Source organism: Chenopodium album, chromosome 26 (genome assembly GCF_948465745.1).
Source record: "Chenopodium album chromosome 26, dcCheAlbu1.1, whole genome shotgun sequence".
Classification (NCBI taxonomy): Eukaryota; Viridiplantae; Streptophyta; class Magnoliopsida; order Caryophyllales; family Amaranthaceae; genus Chenopodium; species Chenopodium album.
In genome coordinates this window covers 36,295,479-36,311,755 of record NC_137859.1, presented here as the reverse complement: position 1 = coordinate 36,311,755, position 16,277 = coordinate 36,295,479, and positions in this window count along the sequence as shown.

Genomic DNA, 16,277 nt, shown 5'->3' with positions numbered 1-16,277 from the left:
GGGTATCCATAATATCATTAATACCCTCATTTTAAACTGTTAAGTATATAGGCATATAGCTTAAACATCTCAATGGTTAATCATGTGCGCCAAAGACCATTTTCCTTTGTAATAATTGTATCAAACCATTTGGTTGCAGTTAATTATTAGAAACTGAGGAATTAGGACATAATGCTCTTTATGAATAGAATAGTAGAATTATAAAAAAAAGAAGTCTCATCTACTTGTACTTAAAAGATGGGCATGGGCCGTGCCGGCACGCGGGCGGCACGGGCCCGGCACGATTCCGGCACGGCCCAGCACGGCACGGTCGCCGGCACGGCGGCCCACCTGTGGGCCGTGGGCCGTGCCGTGCCGTGAACAAAAATATGGGAATCGGCACGAGCACGGCACGAGGCACGGTGACCGGCCCGTGGGTCGGCACGCAGGCACGACATGTGGCACGGCCTGGCACGGCACTAGTAATTTAATTTTTATTATATGTATTGTTGTTTTTTTGCTAAATTAATAAAATTATTTATATAAACTTAAACATAATTAGATAAATAATTTATATAACCTTAATTAAAATAAAGTTGTTCAAAACAAAATAATTAACATTAACATAAACATAAACATAAATTAATAACATCATTTATATAAAATTAAGTTGTACTTAAAAATATTTATATATCGTTTTTTATTTACGTTCATTTTTGTAAAAAATAAAAAAAATAAAAAAAGAAAAGTGGCACGGTTGGGCCCGCGGCTCGGCACGGCACGGCCCGCCAGGCACGTGGGCCGTGCCGTGCTGTGCTGTGGGCTGGGTGTGCCAAATTTAGGCACGGCACGGCCCGTCGCTTAGCCGGCACGGCACGCCCACCACCGCGGCACGGCCATGCACGGCCCGCGGCGGCACGGCACGGCCCATTGCCCATCTTTACTTGTACTATAAGGTAAACTTGCAAAATTTTGTTATATAATTTTTTCTTGAATTTGCAAAACATGAGTTTGGTTCATTTAAAGTAATACTACGTACGAAGTATATGATAAGGATTGACCTATGGTCAAGCCTTCTAATATTTGTCTTCTTCATACTGTTATTTTTGTAGATATCTCTTTAAGTAGTTTTAAGTGTATATTTTTTCGCTTATGGTTGTAACCACCTAATCGTAGGTTTTGTAACTCTATAACTTATTATCCACGCTTTTTGAGAAATTTTTGATGTTAAGGGGCTCTGTGGTGAAAAGTTTTGAAATCCTAGGGGATACATTTTAGGGTCATATAATGACATTTGGAACCATATATGACAATTTTATGTTGTAAAAAATGTCCGTGGTAGGCTTGAGTTCACAAAATTGGTGCAGGTACGAAAACGGGTAAATTGACCGTATTAAGGCAAATTAAATGGTTACACCCACCCAATTGGACTCCCGGAGGGTATTAGGGACCATGGTTAACATCTCGTATTTTTTTTTATTTACGGGCGAAAAAAAGTCAACAAATTTCAAAATTGAAGGTTTATCCACGCTTTTTGAGAAATTTAGGATGTTACGAGACTCGGTGGCGAAAAATCTTGATATCCTAGGGGGTAAATCTTAGGGTCATATAATGACATTTAAAACCATATATGACATTATATGTTGTCAAAAATGTCCGTGGTAGGATTAAGTTCACGAAATCGGTGCAATATGAAAACGGGTAAATTGACAGTTTTAAGGCAAATTGGATGGTTCCACCCATCTATTTGGACTCCCGGAGAGTATTAGGGACCGGTTAATATCTCGGCAATTTTTTTTGCGGGCGAAAAAAGGTCAAAAAATTTCAAATTTTAAGGCTATTTTCCACACTTTTTAAGGAAATAATTAAGGATGTTACGGAGCTTGGTGGCGTAAAGTCTTGAGATCCTAAGGGATACATCTACTATCTCAGGGTCATATAATGACGTTTGGAACCATATATGACTATTACATGTTGTCAAAAATGTTCGTGGTAGGCTTGAGTTTACGAAATCGGTGCAAGTACGAAACCGGATAAATTAACCGTTTTAAGGCAAATTGGATAGTTCCACCCACCCGATTGGAATCTCGGAGGGTATTAAGGACCATGGTTAACATCTCAGCAATTTTTATTTCCGGGTAGAAAAAGGTCAAAAAATTCCAAAATTGAAAGCTATTATTCACGCTTTTCGAGGAATTTAGGATTTTACGGGGCTCAGTGGCGAAAAGTTTTGAGATCCTCGGTGATACATCTTAGGGTCATATAATGACGTTCGGAACCATATATGACCATTATATGTTGTCAAAAATGTCCGTGGTGAGCTTGAGTTCCCGAAATTGGTGTAGGTACGAAAACAAGTAAATTCAACGTTTTAAGGCAAATTGGATGGTTCCACCCACCCAATTGAACTCCCGTAGGATATTAGGGACCATAGTTAACATCTCAGCAATTTTTATTTTTGTGCAAAAAAAGGTCAAAAATTCCAAAATTGAAGGCTATTATATATCCACTTTTTTTAAGGAATTTTTTATGTTACGGGCTCAATGGCGAAAAGTATTTAGATCCTTGGTTATACATCTTAGGGTCATATAATAACATTTGGAACCATATATGATCATCATATGTTGTCAAAAATGTCCGTGGTGAATTGACCCTTTTAAGGCAAATTGGATGGTTCCACCCACCCAATTGGACTCCCGGAGCTCGGAGGGTATTAGGGACTATGGTTAACATCACGGAAATTTTTATTTCCATGCGATAAAACGTCAAAAACATCCAAAATCAAAGGCTATTATCCACGATTTTTGAGAAATTCTTGATGTTATGGGGCTCGTGGCGAAAGGTCTTGAGATCATAGGTGGTACATCTTAGGGTCATATAATGACGTTTGGAACCATATATGACCATTATATCTTGTTAAAAATGTTTGTGGCAGGTTTGACTTCACGAAATCGGTGCAACTATGAAAACGGGTAAATTGATCTTTTTAAGGCAAATTGGATGGTTACACCCACACAATTGGACACCCGGAGGATATTAGGGACTATGTTTAACATCTCGGCAATTTTAATTTTCGGGTGAAAAAAGGTCAAAAAAATTCCAAAATTGAAGGATTTTATCCACGCTTTTTGAGGAATTTTAGATGTTATGGGGCTCGGTGGCGAAAAGTCTTGAGATCCTTAGTGATTCATCTTGGGGTTATATAATGACGCTTGGAACCATATATGACCATTATATATTGTCAAAAATGACCGTGGTAGGCTTGAGTTCTCGCAATCAGTGCAAGTACGAAAACAAATAAATTGACCGTTTTAAGGCAAACTGGATGGTTCCACCCACACAATTGGACTCCCGTAGGATATTAGGGACCATGGTTAACATCTCGACAATTTTAAATTTCGGGCAAAAAAAAAGAACAATTCCAAACTAGAAGGCTATTATCCACGCTTTTTGAGGAATTTTTGATGTTACGGGGCTCGGTGAAGAAAAGTTTTGAGATCCTAGGGCATAAATCTTAGGGTCATATAATGACGTTTGGAACCATATATGACCATTATATGTTGTCAAAAAAGTATGTGGTATGCTTGAGTTCACGAAATCAATGCAACTACGAAAACAGGTAAATAGATCGTTTTAAGGCAAATTAGATTGCTCCATCCACCCAATTGGACTCCCGTAGGGTACGGTATTAGAGAACATGGTTAACATCTTGGAGATTTTTATTTCCGGGTGAAAAAAAAGTAAAAAAATTCCAAAATTAAAGGTTATAATCCACGCTTTTTGAGTAATTTAGGATTTTACGGGGCTCGGTGGAGAAATGTCTTGATATCCTAGGTGATACATATTAGGGTCATATAATGACGTTTGGAAACATCTATGACAATTAGTCAATTATATGTTGTCAAAAATGTCCGTGGTAGGTTTGAGTTCACGAAATCGGTGCAACTACAAAATTTGGTGAATTGGCCGTTTTAAGGCAAGTTGGAAGGTTCCACCAGCGCCATTGGACACCCATATGGTATTAAGGACCATGGCTAACATCTCGACAATTTTTATTTCCGGGCGAAAAAGTTCAAAAAATTCCAAAGTTGAAGGCTATTATCCACGCTTTTTGAGGAATTTAGGATTTTACGGGGCTCGGCGGCGAAAAGTCTTGAGATCCAAGGTGATACATTTTAGGTTCATATAATGACGTTCGGAACCATATATGACCATTATATGTTGTCAAAATGTCCGTGGTAGGCTTGAGTTCACGAAATTGGTGCAGGTACGAAAACAGGTAAATTGACCGTTTTAAGGAAAATTTGATGGTTCTACCCACCCAATTGGACTCTTGGAGGGTATTAGGGACCATGGTTAACATCTTGGCAATTTTTATTTCCGTGCTTAAAAAGATCAAAAAAATTCAAAAATTAAAGGCTATTATCCACGCTTTTTGAGAAATTTTTTATATAACGGTCTCGATGGCTAAAAGTCTTGAGATCCTTGGTGATACATTTTAGGGTCACATAGTGATTTTTGGAACCATATACGACCATTATATGTTGTCAAAAATGTCTGTGGTAGTCTTGAGTTCACAAAATCGGTGCAAGTATGAAAACAGATAAATTGACCTTTTTAAGGCAAACTGGATGGTTCCACCAACCCAATTGGACTCCCGGAGGGTATGACGGACTGTGGTTAACATCTCGGCAATTTTTAATTCCAGTCGAAAATAGGTTAAAAAATTCCATAATAAAAGCCTATTATCCACGCTTTTTGAGGAATTTTCTATGTTACAGGGCTTAGTGGCGAAAAGTCTTGAGATCCTTGGTGATACATCGTAGGGTCATATAATGACGTTTGGAACCATATATGACCATTATATGTTGTGAAAAATGTCCGTGGTAGCTTGAGTTCACGAAATCGGTGCAATTACGAAAACGAGTAAATTGAACGTTTTAAGGCAAATTGGATGGTTCCACCCACCCAATTGGATTCTCTGAGAGTATTAGGGACCATGGTTAACGTCTCGGAAATTTTTATTTCCAGGAGAATATAGGGATAAAAACTCTAAAATTGAAGACTATTATCCATGCTTTTTGTGGAATTTTTGATGTTACGGAGCTCGGTGACGAAAAGTTTTGAGATTCTAGGGGATACATCTTAGGGTCATATAATGACGTTTGAAACCATATATAACCATTATATGTTGTCAAAAATGTCCATGGTAGGTTTGAGTTCACAAAAGCAGTGCAACTACGAAAACGGGAAATTTGGTTGTTTTGAGGCAAATTTGATGGTTCCACCCACCCAATTGGACTCCCGGAGGGTATTAGAGACCATGGTTAACATCTTGGCAATTTTAATTTTCGGGCGAAAAAAGGTCAAAAAATTCCATAATTGAAGGTTATTATCCACGCTTTTTGAGGAATTTAGGATTTTACAAGGCTCGGTGGCGAAAAGTGTTGAGATCTTATGGGATACATCATAGGGTCATAGAATGACGTTTGGAACCATATATGACCATTATATGTATTCAAAAATGTCCGTGGTAGGATTGAGTTCACGAAATCGGTGCTGGCACAAAAACAGGTAAATTGACCGTTTTAAGGAAAATAAGATGGTTCCATCCACCCAATTGGACTTCCGTAGGGTATTAGGGATCATGTTTAACATCTCGGCAATTTTTATTTCTAGGCGAAATAAGGTCAAAAAAATCCAAAATTGAAGGTTATTATCTACGCTTTTTTAGGAATTTAAGATTTTGAGGGCTTGGTGGCGAAAAGTCTTGAGATCCTAGGTGATACATCTTAGGGTTATATAATGACGTTTGGAACCATATAAGACCATTATATGTTGTCAAAAATGTCTGTGGTAGGTTTGAGTTCACGAAATCGGTGCAACTACGAAAACGGGTAAATGGACTGTTTTAAGACAAATTGGATGGTTCCACCCACCCAATTGGACAATCAGAGGGTATTAGGGACCATGGTTAACATCTCGGAAATTTTTATTTCCAGGAGAAAAAAGGATTAAAATTCCAAAACTGAAGGCTATTATCCATGCTTTTTGTGGAATTTTTGATGTTACGGGACTGGGTGACGAAAAGTTTTGAGATCCTATGGGATACATCTTAGGGTCATATAATGACGTTTGGAACCATATATGACCATTATATGTTGTCAAAAATGTCCTTGGTAGGTTTGAGTTCACGAAATCGGTGTAACTACGAAAACGGGAAATTGACCGTTTTAAGGCAAATTGGATGGTTCCACCCATCCAATTGGACAACCAGAGGGTATTAGGGACCATGGTTAACATCTCAGAAATTTTTATTCACGGGAGAAAAGGGTTAAAAATTCTAAAATTGAAGACTATTATCCACGCTTTTTGTGGAATTTTTGATGTTACTGGGCTCAGTGACGAAAAGTTTTGATATCCTAGGGGATACATCTTAGGGTCATATAATGACGTTTAGAACCATATATGACCTTATATGATGTGAAAAATGTTTGTGGTAGGCTTGAGTTCACGAAATCGGTGCAACTACGAAAACGGGTAAATTGACCGTTTTAAGGCAAATTAGATGGTTCCATCCACCCAATTGGACTCTCGTAGGGTATTAGCGACCATGGTTAACATCTCGGCAATTTTTATTTTCGGCAAAATTGAAGGTTATTATCCATGCTTTTTGAGGAATTTAGGATTTTATGGGGCTTGGCGGCGAAAAGTCTTGAGATCCTAGGAGATACAGTCATATAATGACGTTTGGAACTATATATGACCATTATATGTTGTCAAAAATGTCCGTGGTAGGATTGAGTTCACGAAATCGGTGCAACTACGAAAACGGGTAAATTGACCGTTTTAAGGCAAATTGGATGGTTCCACCCACCCAATTGGACTCCTGGAGGGTATTAGGGACCATGGTTAACATCTCAGAAGTTTTTATTTCCAGTCGATGAATGGTCAAAAAATTCTAAAATTAAAGGCTATTATCCATGCTTTTTGAGTAATTTTTGATGTTATGGGTTCGGTGGCGAGAAATCTTGATATCCTAGGTGATAGATCTTAGGGTTATATAATGACTTGGGGTGATAATGAGATTGAGCTATTCGTGAAATGTTCGAGCTCGATTCGGTCAAAGCTCGGTTTGACAAGGCTCAACTCGAGTTCAAGTTCGGCTCGAAACCTTGACGAGCCGAGCCGAGCAAGTCAAATCTCGGTTCGAAAGCTCATAAACAGGCTCAATTAATTATAAACATAGTGTATTTTGGAAAAATATAAACTTTTTGTTTTTAGTTAAATTTAAGTATGAATATTTAAAATCTGATTAAGATCTATAAATCAAACTATAAACCAAATCTAATTACATGTATTTGTTTAATTTCGGTCCAAAAATAAAAGCCTAGCCTCACATACCTTAAGCCTTTCATATATAAATGACAGGCTAAAGTCGTATCACCTAATCAAAAATAATTACCTAAGTCCACTAGCTTATGCAGATAGGGAAGTAGGGTCGAATCCACAGGGAAACAAGTCTTTCTACTCCTAATTAATTATTATAATCTAAATTATTAAAGTAACCAATATTTTTGTGAATAAAATCTATGCTACGAAGATTATGAGTAAGGAAAGTAATAGAGAAGAAATCAATAATAATAAAGCCTAGGGCATAGGTTCACTAATAAACAATATTCCAAGGTAAAACATAATAATCAATCATCAATGCATTAATTAATCAGATCATAAAGGGTTTTCGCTACGTATTACAATCACAGAATTAATTTACCGGTATTAAATCTCATCTCTCGAATCTCGACCTAACCATTTATAAATTAATCTGCCTATTGAAACTAAGCCTAAACATCAATTCTCATCTCTCGAATCTCGAATCAATATTGCTAAACTCATACAATTAAACCTGGCCAAATCTAATTGCATAGCATTCAAACAATCAATAGGAAACCAATTAGGCATTAACAATTAATAATCATAAAATTACCCCTTCATATTATTTATTAGATCCCCATAAACCCTAGAAAGAGAACTACTCAGACATAATTAAAACTAAACAAAACATAATGATTAAACAAGACATGAAGAAATTGAATGAATAAAAATACTGAGATTAATAAGAGAGAAATCGTACCAAGACGGCGGAATTACAATGGAGTTTAAGGAACAAGAGAGAAATTAAATCTAGAGAGAGAAAGTCTAAGTAGAGAGAGAAGGAATTAAAATCTAGAGTAAGAGAAGTGAAAAGAAGGTCCCTAATCTTGCCTAATAAAATTACATTAATACTAAGCAAGCACTAATCGTTAAACAAACTGAACGGAAATAATCAACTCCTAAGAACTACTCGCGCCCGGTCGGGCAGTGGCTCGCCTGACCGGGCCCGCCTTTTTTTCCTCGTGGAGCCTTCTCGCGCCCGGCCGGGCGCGTGCTCCGGGCGCGGGAACTCTCATGCGTTGCTTCGCCCCGCCCGGCCGGGCGCGCCTTCGGGCGACCCATTAGTGGTCTGGGCGAGGCTTTTGGGCCTCGAGTCTTCCTCCCTTGGGCCTCCGAACTTGGCCCAAGGCCTTAAATCTCCATAACCGAGCCCTTAGTCACCGATTTGCTACCTCCAATCGGTCTTGGGCTATCGAACGTGGTCACGGTCTTCCAACACTTGTAGATGCTCCTCGAAAACCCGGGAAAATGCTCCAAGTACGCAAATTCCTACAAAACTCAAGCAAAACTACCAAAGCACTGGAAAACACAAATCAGTAATAAAAGTGGCTCGTAGGAGCCAAAAACACTACTAATTACGACCAAGGGACGGGGGTAAATATATATATAAAATGAACACATCAATAAACTAAAGAAAAAAAAACCTAACTCCTTTAGTTTCTCTCTCCTACGCTCCCTGCCTCCCCACTTCCCCAGATTGCTTCTAACATGGAAGCTCTTTACTCTCTCCTCTAATCCTCTATTAATCTACTTGCATCAGTAAAAACATTACATCTCCATCTCAGTACCAACCCAGTACACCACCGCTCCACCGACATCCTCATCGTCACCACTAGACCAGACGCTCAGTCACTACACCTCGTCATTGTCGCCTATATCAATCTCCTTAGCTTGTATGTAAAAATAAATTGTAATCAATTATTAGGGTATTGTAAAAGTTAATCGGAATTTGTGTGTATGTAATCCGGTTTGATAAATTGAATTTATGAGTAGTAATTAAAAACATTGGAATCTACAACATTTTTATTTGATTAAATGGTTTAGGAAAAAAAAATCGGATTTAACTGGGCTGTATGGAGTCACGAGCTCGAGCCGAGCTTCAAACCTGCGTATGGAGTCACGAGCTCGAACCGAGCCACGATTTCTAAATCTCGTCGATCTTCGAGCTCAAGCGGAGCCTGATATGAGACAAACGAGCACGAGCCGATCCTACCACTATTCGGGCTCGGCTCGAAGGTTAAGCACCCCGAATAATGACGTTTGGAACCATATATAACCATTATATGTTCTCAAAAATGTCCGTGGTAGATTTGAGTTCACAAAATCAGTACAACTACAAAAACGGGAAAATTGTCGTTTTAAGGGAAATTAGATAGTTCCATCCACCCAATTGGACTCCCGGAGGGTATTAGAGACCATGGTTTACATCTCAGTAATTTTAATTTTCGGGCAAAAAAAGGTTAAAAAATTCCAAAATTGATGGTTATTATTCTCCACGCTTTTTGAGGTTTTTAGGATTTTACGGGGCTCGGTGGCGAAAAGTCTTGAGATCCTAAAGAATACATATTAGGGTCATATAATGACGTTTGGAACCATATATGACCAGTTGTCAAAAATGTCCATGGTAAGATTAATTTCACGAAACCGGTGCAAGTACGAAAACGAGTAAATTGACTGTTTTAAGGAAAATTGGATGATTCCACCGACCCAATTGGACTCCCGGAGGGTATTAGGGACCAAGGTTAACATCTCGGAAATTTTTATTTTCAGGCGATAAAAGGTCCAAAAATTCCAAAATTAAAGGCTATCATCCACGCTTTTTGAATAATTTTTGATGTTACGGGGTTCGGTGGCAAAAAGTTATGAGATCCTAGGGGATACATCTTAGGGGCTTATAATGACGTTTTGAATCATATATGACCATTATATGTTGTCAAAAATGTCCGAGATAGACTTGAGTTCACAAAATCGATGCAAGTACGAAAACAAATAAATTGACCGTTTTAAGGCTAATTGGATGGTTCCACCCACCCAATTGGTCCCGGAGGGTATTAGGGACCATGGTTAACATCTCATCAATTTTTATTTCCGGATGAAAAAAAGGTCGAAAAATTCCAATATAGATGGCTATTATCCACAGTTTTTGAGAAATTTTAATAATTTTATGTTACGAGTATTATTGGCGAAAAGTCTTTAGATCCTTGGTGATACGGTGCAACTACGAAAATGGGTAAATTAGCCGTTTTAAGGCAAATTAGATGGTTCCATCCACCCAATTGGACTCCCATAGGATATTAGGGACCATGGTTAACATCTCTGCAATTTTTATTTCCGTGCGGAAAAAGGTCAAAAAATTCCAAAATTGAAGGCTATTATCCACACTTTTTGAGGAATTTAGGATTTTACGGGGCTTAGTGGCGAAAAGTCTTGAGATCTTACGTGAATATATCTTAGGGTCATATAATGACGTTCGGAACCATATATGACCATTATATGTTGTTACAAATGTCCGTGGTAGGCTTGGGTTCATAAAATTGATGTAGGTACGAAAACGGGTAAATTGACCGTTTTAAGGCAAATTTGATGGTTCCACCCACCCAATTGGACTCCCAGAGGGTATTAGGGACCCTGGTTAACATCTCGGAAATTTTTATTTCCGTGCGTAAAAAGGTAAAAAAAAATTCCAAAATTGAAGGCTATTATCAACGCTTTTTGAAGAATTTTTATGTTACGGCCTTGATGGCGAAAAGTCTTGAGATCATAGGGGGTACATCTTAGGGTCATATAATGATGTTTGGGACCCTATATGACCATTATATGTTGTCAAAAATGCTCGTGGTAGGCTTGAGTTCACGAAATCGATGCAAGTACGAAAACGGTTAGATTTACTGTTTTATGCATATTGGATGGTTCCACCCACCCAATTGGACTCCCGTAGGGTATTAGGGACCATGGTTAACATCTTAGCAATTTTTATTTTAGGGCGAAAAAAGGTCAAAAAATTCCAAAATTTAAGGCTATTATATCCACGCTTTTTGAGGAATTTTTGATGTTAAGGGGCTCGGAGGCGAAAAGTCTTGAGATCCTAGGTGATACGTATTAGGTTCATACAATCTTGACAATTTTTATTTTCGGGCGAAAAAATGTCAAATAATTCCAAAATTGAAGGCTATTGCCTAATCAATGAGAATCATTAACCTTTTCTCTATCTACCTTATATGGTAAACAATAAATAAATTAAAAAAAGCCTTGTTAGTTGCTACTCTTGTAAGTGATAATGTTCTTAGCTTGTTGTGAATATAGGGCTGCAAACGTTTCGGGCCGAGCCGAGTTTTAGTCTGTTCGAATAAGTTTGATAAAAACTATTAGTGATCGAACTATCTCGATCTTGAACGAGCTTTTAAATATCTGGTTCGAGCTGGGCTTGTTAAGAATTTTGCTTGTTCGAGCTTTGTTCACAAACGTACTCATTTGCATTTCGAGTTTAAGTTCGAGCTTGAACGGATCTAAATCGGGTTTGATTAAATAAACGAGCCTTAATTTATCATTACTAAAATGGTTTCTTTCAAATTTTAACACATCCATTTAATTTTATATAAGATGTTTACATTCTTTCTCTAGAAAAAGATGATGGCGGAGTTTTCATTGTTTTACATGATGAAATAATTAGTACTTTTTACAAATATGTATAAAAATCTTATAAATTGACTTAAACAAGTTGTTGATGAACATTACCGAGTCGAACATGATTTTGTTCGAGCTTTGTTCATCTATTTGACGAGCTTAAAATTTTTGTTCAAGTTTGTTTATTAGCTTAACAAATGAGTTTTGACCGAGCTTGTTCGCGAGTAGTTCACAAACGTATCGGCTCATTTACACCCTTATCTGAATACTGATCAACGTATGATAAACAATTAACTGTGTCACACTCAACTATTGGTGACTTTATCCAAAGAAGAAAACACGTTTGAGCCAGAATTAGTATTGTATAAGGCCCTGTTTTCATCAGATTATTTTCAGTTCATTTCAATTCAGGTCAGTTCAGTTCTAATAAGTTCAGTTCAGTTTAGTTCAGCTCCTAATTTCCTTCTCTCATAAAGTATTCATTTCAGCTCAGTTCAGTTCAGTTTAATTTAGCTCTAATATTCAGTTTAGCTCAGTTCAGTCAATGAGAACAAACCCTTAATGTAGAAAAAAATGCTTAGTATTTTATTGATGTCAAACGATGCAGTTCTCATAAGTGTTGCACGGTTGGACCTATTGTAATATTTAGTTGTCAAAAAAAATGTAAGATATTTTTGCCAAATGCCAAACACCCCATAAGTTTGCATCAATTTTACTTTGAGAGTCAAAGTTTGCAAACCTTGACTACTTCCCATTAATGAATATAAGAAGTGCAAAACATGGTAATGTAAAATCCTATTAGCTAGCTACGAGATTGTGTTGTTAGCATGTAAAAGAGAGATAGATTGAAATGCACGACATTGTAACACACTAAACTATTTTGACATTAGAGAAAATAAAGTCATTGTTTGTAATTTGACATAAAAGAAATACTTTATAAAACAACCAATAAAAGAAACTACATTAAGCAACTAAAATGTTCTAAAACAAATTAGGAAGAAAAAAAAACAGAAGATCTTCAATCGAGACCTCATGTACACTACAATGATTTCATTCAATGACTGATCTTGAGCATTAACAATCAAATTACTTCGTATTATCCCATCCAAATACTTTGTATGCACGGCATACTTAAAAATGACATGTATGCATTAGAACCGATACTACATGACTCAATTGCAACTGAACCGTACGAATGGGATGGAGGGACTGACAAAGCCCTTAATACTAGGGCGAACATTTCACTCTTTCTGAATAAAGAAATCCGGAGTTTAGGATAAGTTATTCCTAACTCTATCTTAACACTCAAAAGAAGAATTTAACTCTCTTCTTTCACAAACTGAGTTGTAGCTTCATAATTTCTACTTTTACCATTTTCGCCATAACACGTCAGGAATAAATCAAAAGCTTGATCTTGAGTTAACTATGTAAGATATAATATTTACGCAGTTACACATAATTTGTTATTTTATAATAATTTCACGTAATTTGTTAATGCATAAATAATTTTAATATTATTTGAATATTTCTTATTTTGATAACTAATTTTATTTCAACAATAATACCGATAGATTACACAAGCTTGAATTAGATATATATATATAATATTATATAAATATATTAGAGTTACCGTATTAATCATATAAACATAAAAAACATTTATCTACACCTAATTATTAATAAAACAAAATTGTGCTCATAATTATTTTCATATCAAAATACATAGTTCACTGAATTATATTTGTTTGGCAAGTCATTAGAAAAATGCAATTAAATGTTTTTTTTAATGATTCATATAATTAAATTAATTTTATTAGAATCAAGTTAATTTTTAGAAAAAATTGTTAATAACTACCCTAAAAGGTGTCGGAGGTGGTTCAGTGGTGGTTTAGAGGTAGTGTTAGGGTTTGTTTAATTAGTCATGCCTTAAAAGCAACTAATTACAAATTAGTCGGATAATGATATCATTAAGAGATTAAATCACTTAATTAGGGGCTGATTAGGGAACAGAGTAACAATCACTAGAATTAATAACTTCTTTTTTTTTTAGGAGTAGTAATTCACAAAGACCCTTTTTTAAGGTAGTAATTAACAATAATGGGAAATTTTATAATGTGAACTCACTATACAAGTGAGACTTTGTCTTTGAGCCCACAATAAGAGGCTCAAAGAAGCGGTAAATAATTTTCCAAATTAAAGTTTTTGAAAATTGGTTAAAAAAAGTATGTAAGAGGGTTGTATATGTTTTTTGCTTATTGATTTAGAGATATGTAGTGTATGCTTTGGTTTGCAAAGTTTGCGAGGTACGTATGGCAGCTTGATTTTCTCAATAGTCACCTTTTTCCAAAATTCTCATGGGTACCACGTTAGACGCAGGATAGTGTGGTTCCGCTGCCTTTTTTATTAGAAACAATCTTAACACATACTACCATTTTGCCATACACCACCCACACCACACATGAGTATGTAGTACCTTAATCAATCTCTATCGCCCCGTTCCAGTGTTCCATTTTTTGCATAGGTAAAACTAAGAAAATACAAACCACAAAAAAAAAAAATATATATATATATATATAGGGGAGGGATCCGGTGAGAATAGGTCCATATGTGAGAATTTATACTTATATGAGAACTGATTTAAAATTTAGAACATGTGAGTAAAATTTTAGAACATGTGAGTAAAATTTTAGAACATGTGAGTAAAAATTTAGAACATGCGAGTTAAAATTTAGAACATGTGACTCAAATTAAAATTCTGAACATATGAGTAATAAATTAGAACATTTGTGTGAGTAATATGTTTAGAACATCTGATTTTAGAATTAGAACAAGTGATTAAAAATTTAAAAAATTTGTTTTATGAAATTTTAAACATATGAGTAAAATTTAGAACATCTGACTTAAGATTATGAACATGTGAATAAAAATTTAGAACAAACTGATATAGAATATAGAAAGTGTGAGTAAAGAATTTAGAACATACGTGTAAAAAAAATAGAACATACGCTTTAAAATCTGGAACATATGATTAAAAATCTTAGAACACATGTTTTAAAATTTAGAACATATAAGTTAAAATTTTGGAACAAGTTATTTAAAATTTATGACATCAAACTTAACTAATTTATGGTTTAGAACATGTGAGTACTAAATTAGAACATTTGATTTAATTTAGAACACCTAAGGAAAAGTTTAGAACATCAGATTTAAAATTTAGAACATACGAGTAAAAATTTAGAACATAAAGAGTGTTCTCACATAAGAAAAATTCTCACAAGAGCCTTCCCCTACTTCCCCTATATATATATATATATATATATATATATATATATATATATATATATATATATATATATATATATATATATATATATATATATATATATATATATATATATATATAATAGAACATTAATTTTGTTTGATGATTTTTTTTTTTTGAAAGATGTACGATGATTTAATTAGTCGATCAACAATACAATTAGATTTTATAAAAATTAATACAACTTTCGTTTTTTATTAAGTCAAAATTGAATATGGAAAGTGATAAGCATGGTTAACTTATTTTCTAAATTGTAAAACTAACTTCAAGTTTTTTGAAAAAAAAAATTAAAATAAAAAAATAAAAAAGAGAGAGTTTTTAGGCGGGAAAATTTTTATGGGGCGCTGACACGTGTAATCTAGGGATATATATTAAATCCATTTATATTACAAGCCTATAGCATATACAATAGTTGTACATGTGCTATTAAAAAAACCTAAGATATAATGTACGTAGTACAAAATAACAAAATTTAGAATATATGAGTAAAAATTTAGAACATGCGAGTGAAAATTGGAACATATGTTTTCAAATTTAGAACATATAACTAAAAATCTTAGAACACACGCACGTTTTAAAATTTAGAACATATAAGTTAATATTTTGGAATAAGTCATTGAAAATTTATAACATCTAACTTAACTAAATTATGCTTTAGAACATGTGAGTACTAATTTAGAACATCTGATTTAATTTTAAACACCTGGGGAAAAGTTTGGAACATCCGATTTAAAATTTAGAACATACGAGTCAAAATTTAGAACATAAAAAGTGTTCTCATATAAGAAGAATTCTCACATAAAGGAGGGGTTCTCACGAGAGTCTTTCCCTATATATATATATATATATATATATATATATATATATATATATATATATATATATATATATATATATATATATATATATATATATATATAATGATTAGAAATTGTAACACTTATTCTACTCTACTAGAATGTCAACTAATTCGCACAAATGCATGAAATGACCATTTAACATAAGGATCTAGGTTAAAGAATTTGAAGAATTTGTTTTATAAAGCTTTAGGTAACAATAATCAATTGAACATGAAAATCACAATTATAAATTCATAAATTGCTACTACATTCAGCAAGCATGTACTCGTCATCAGCAA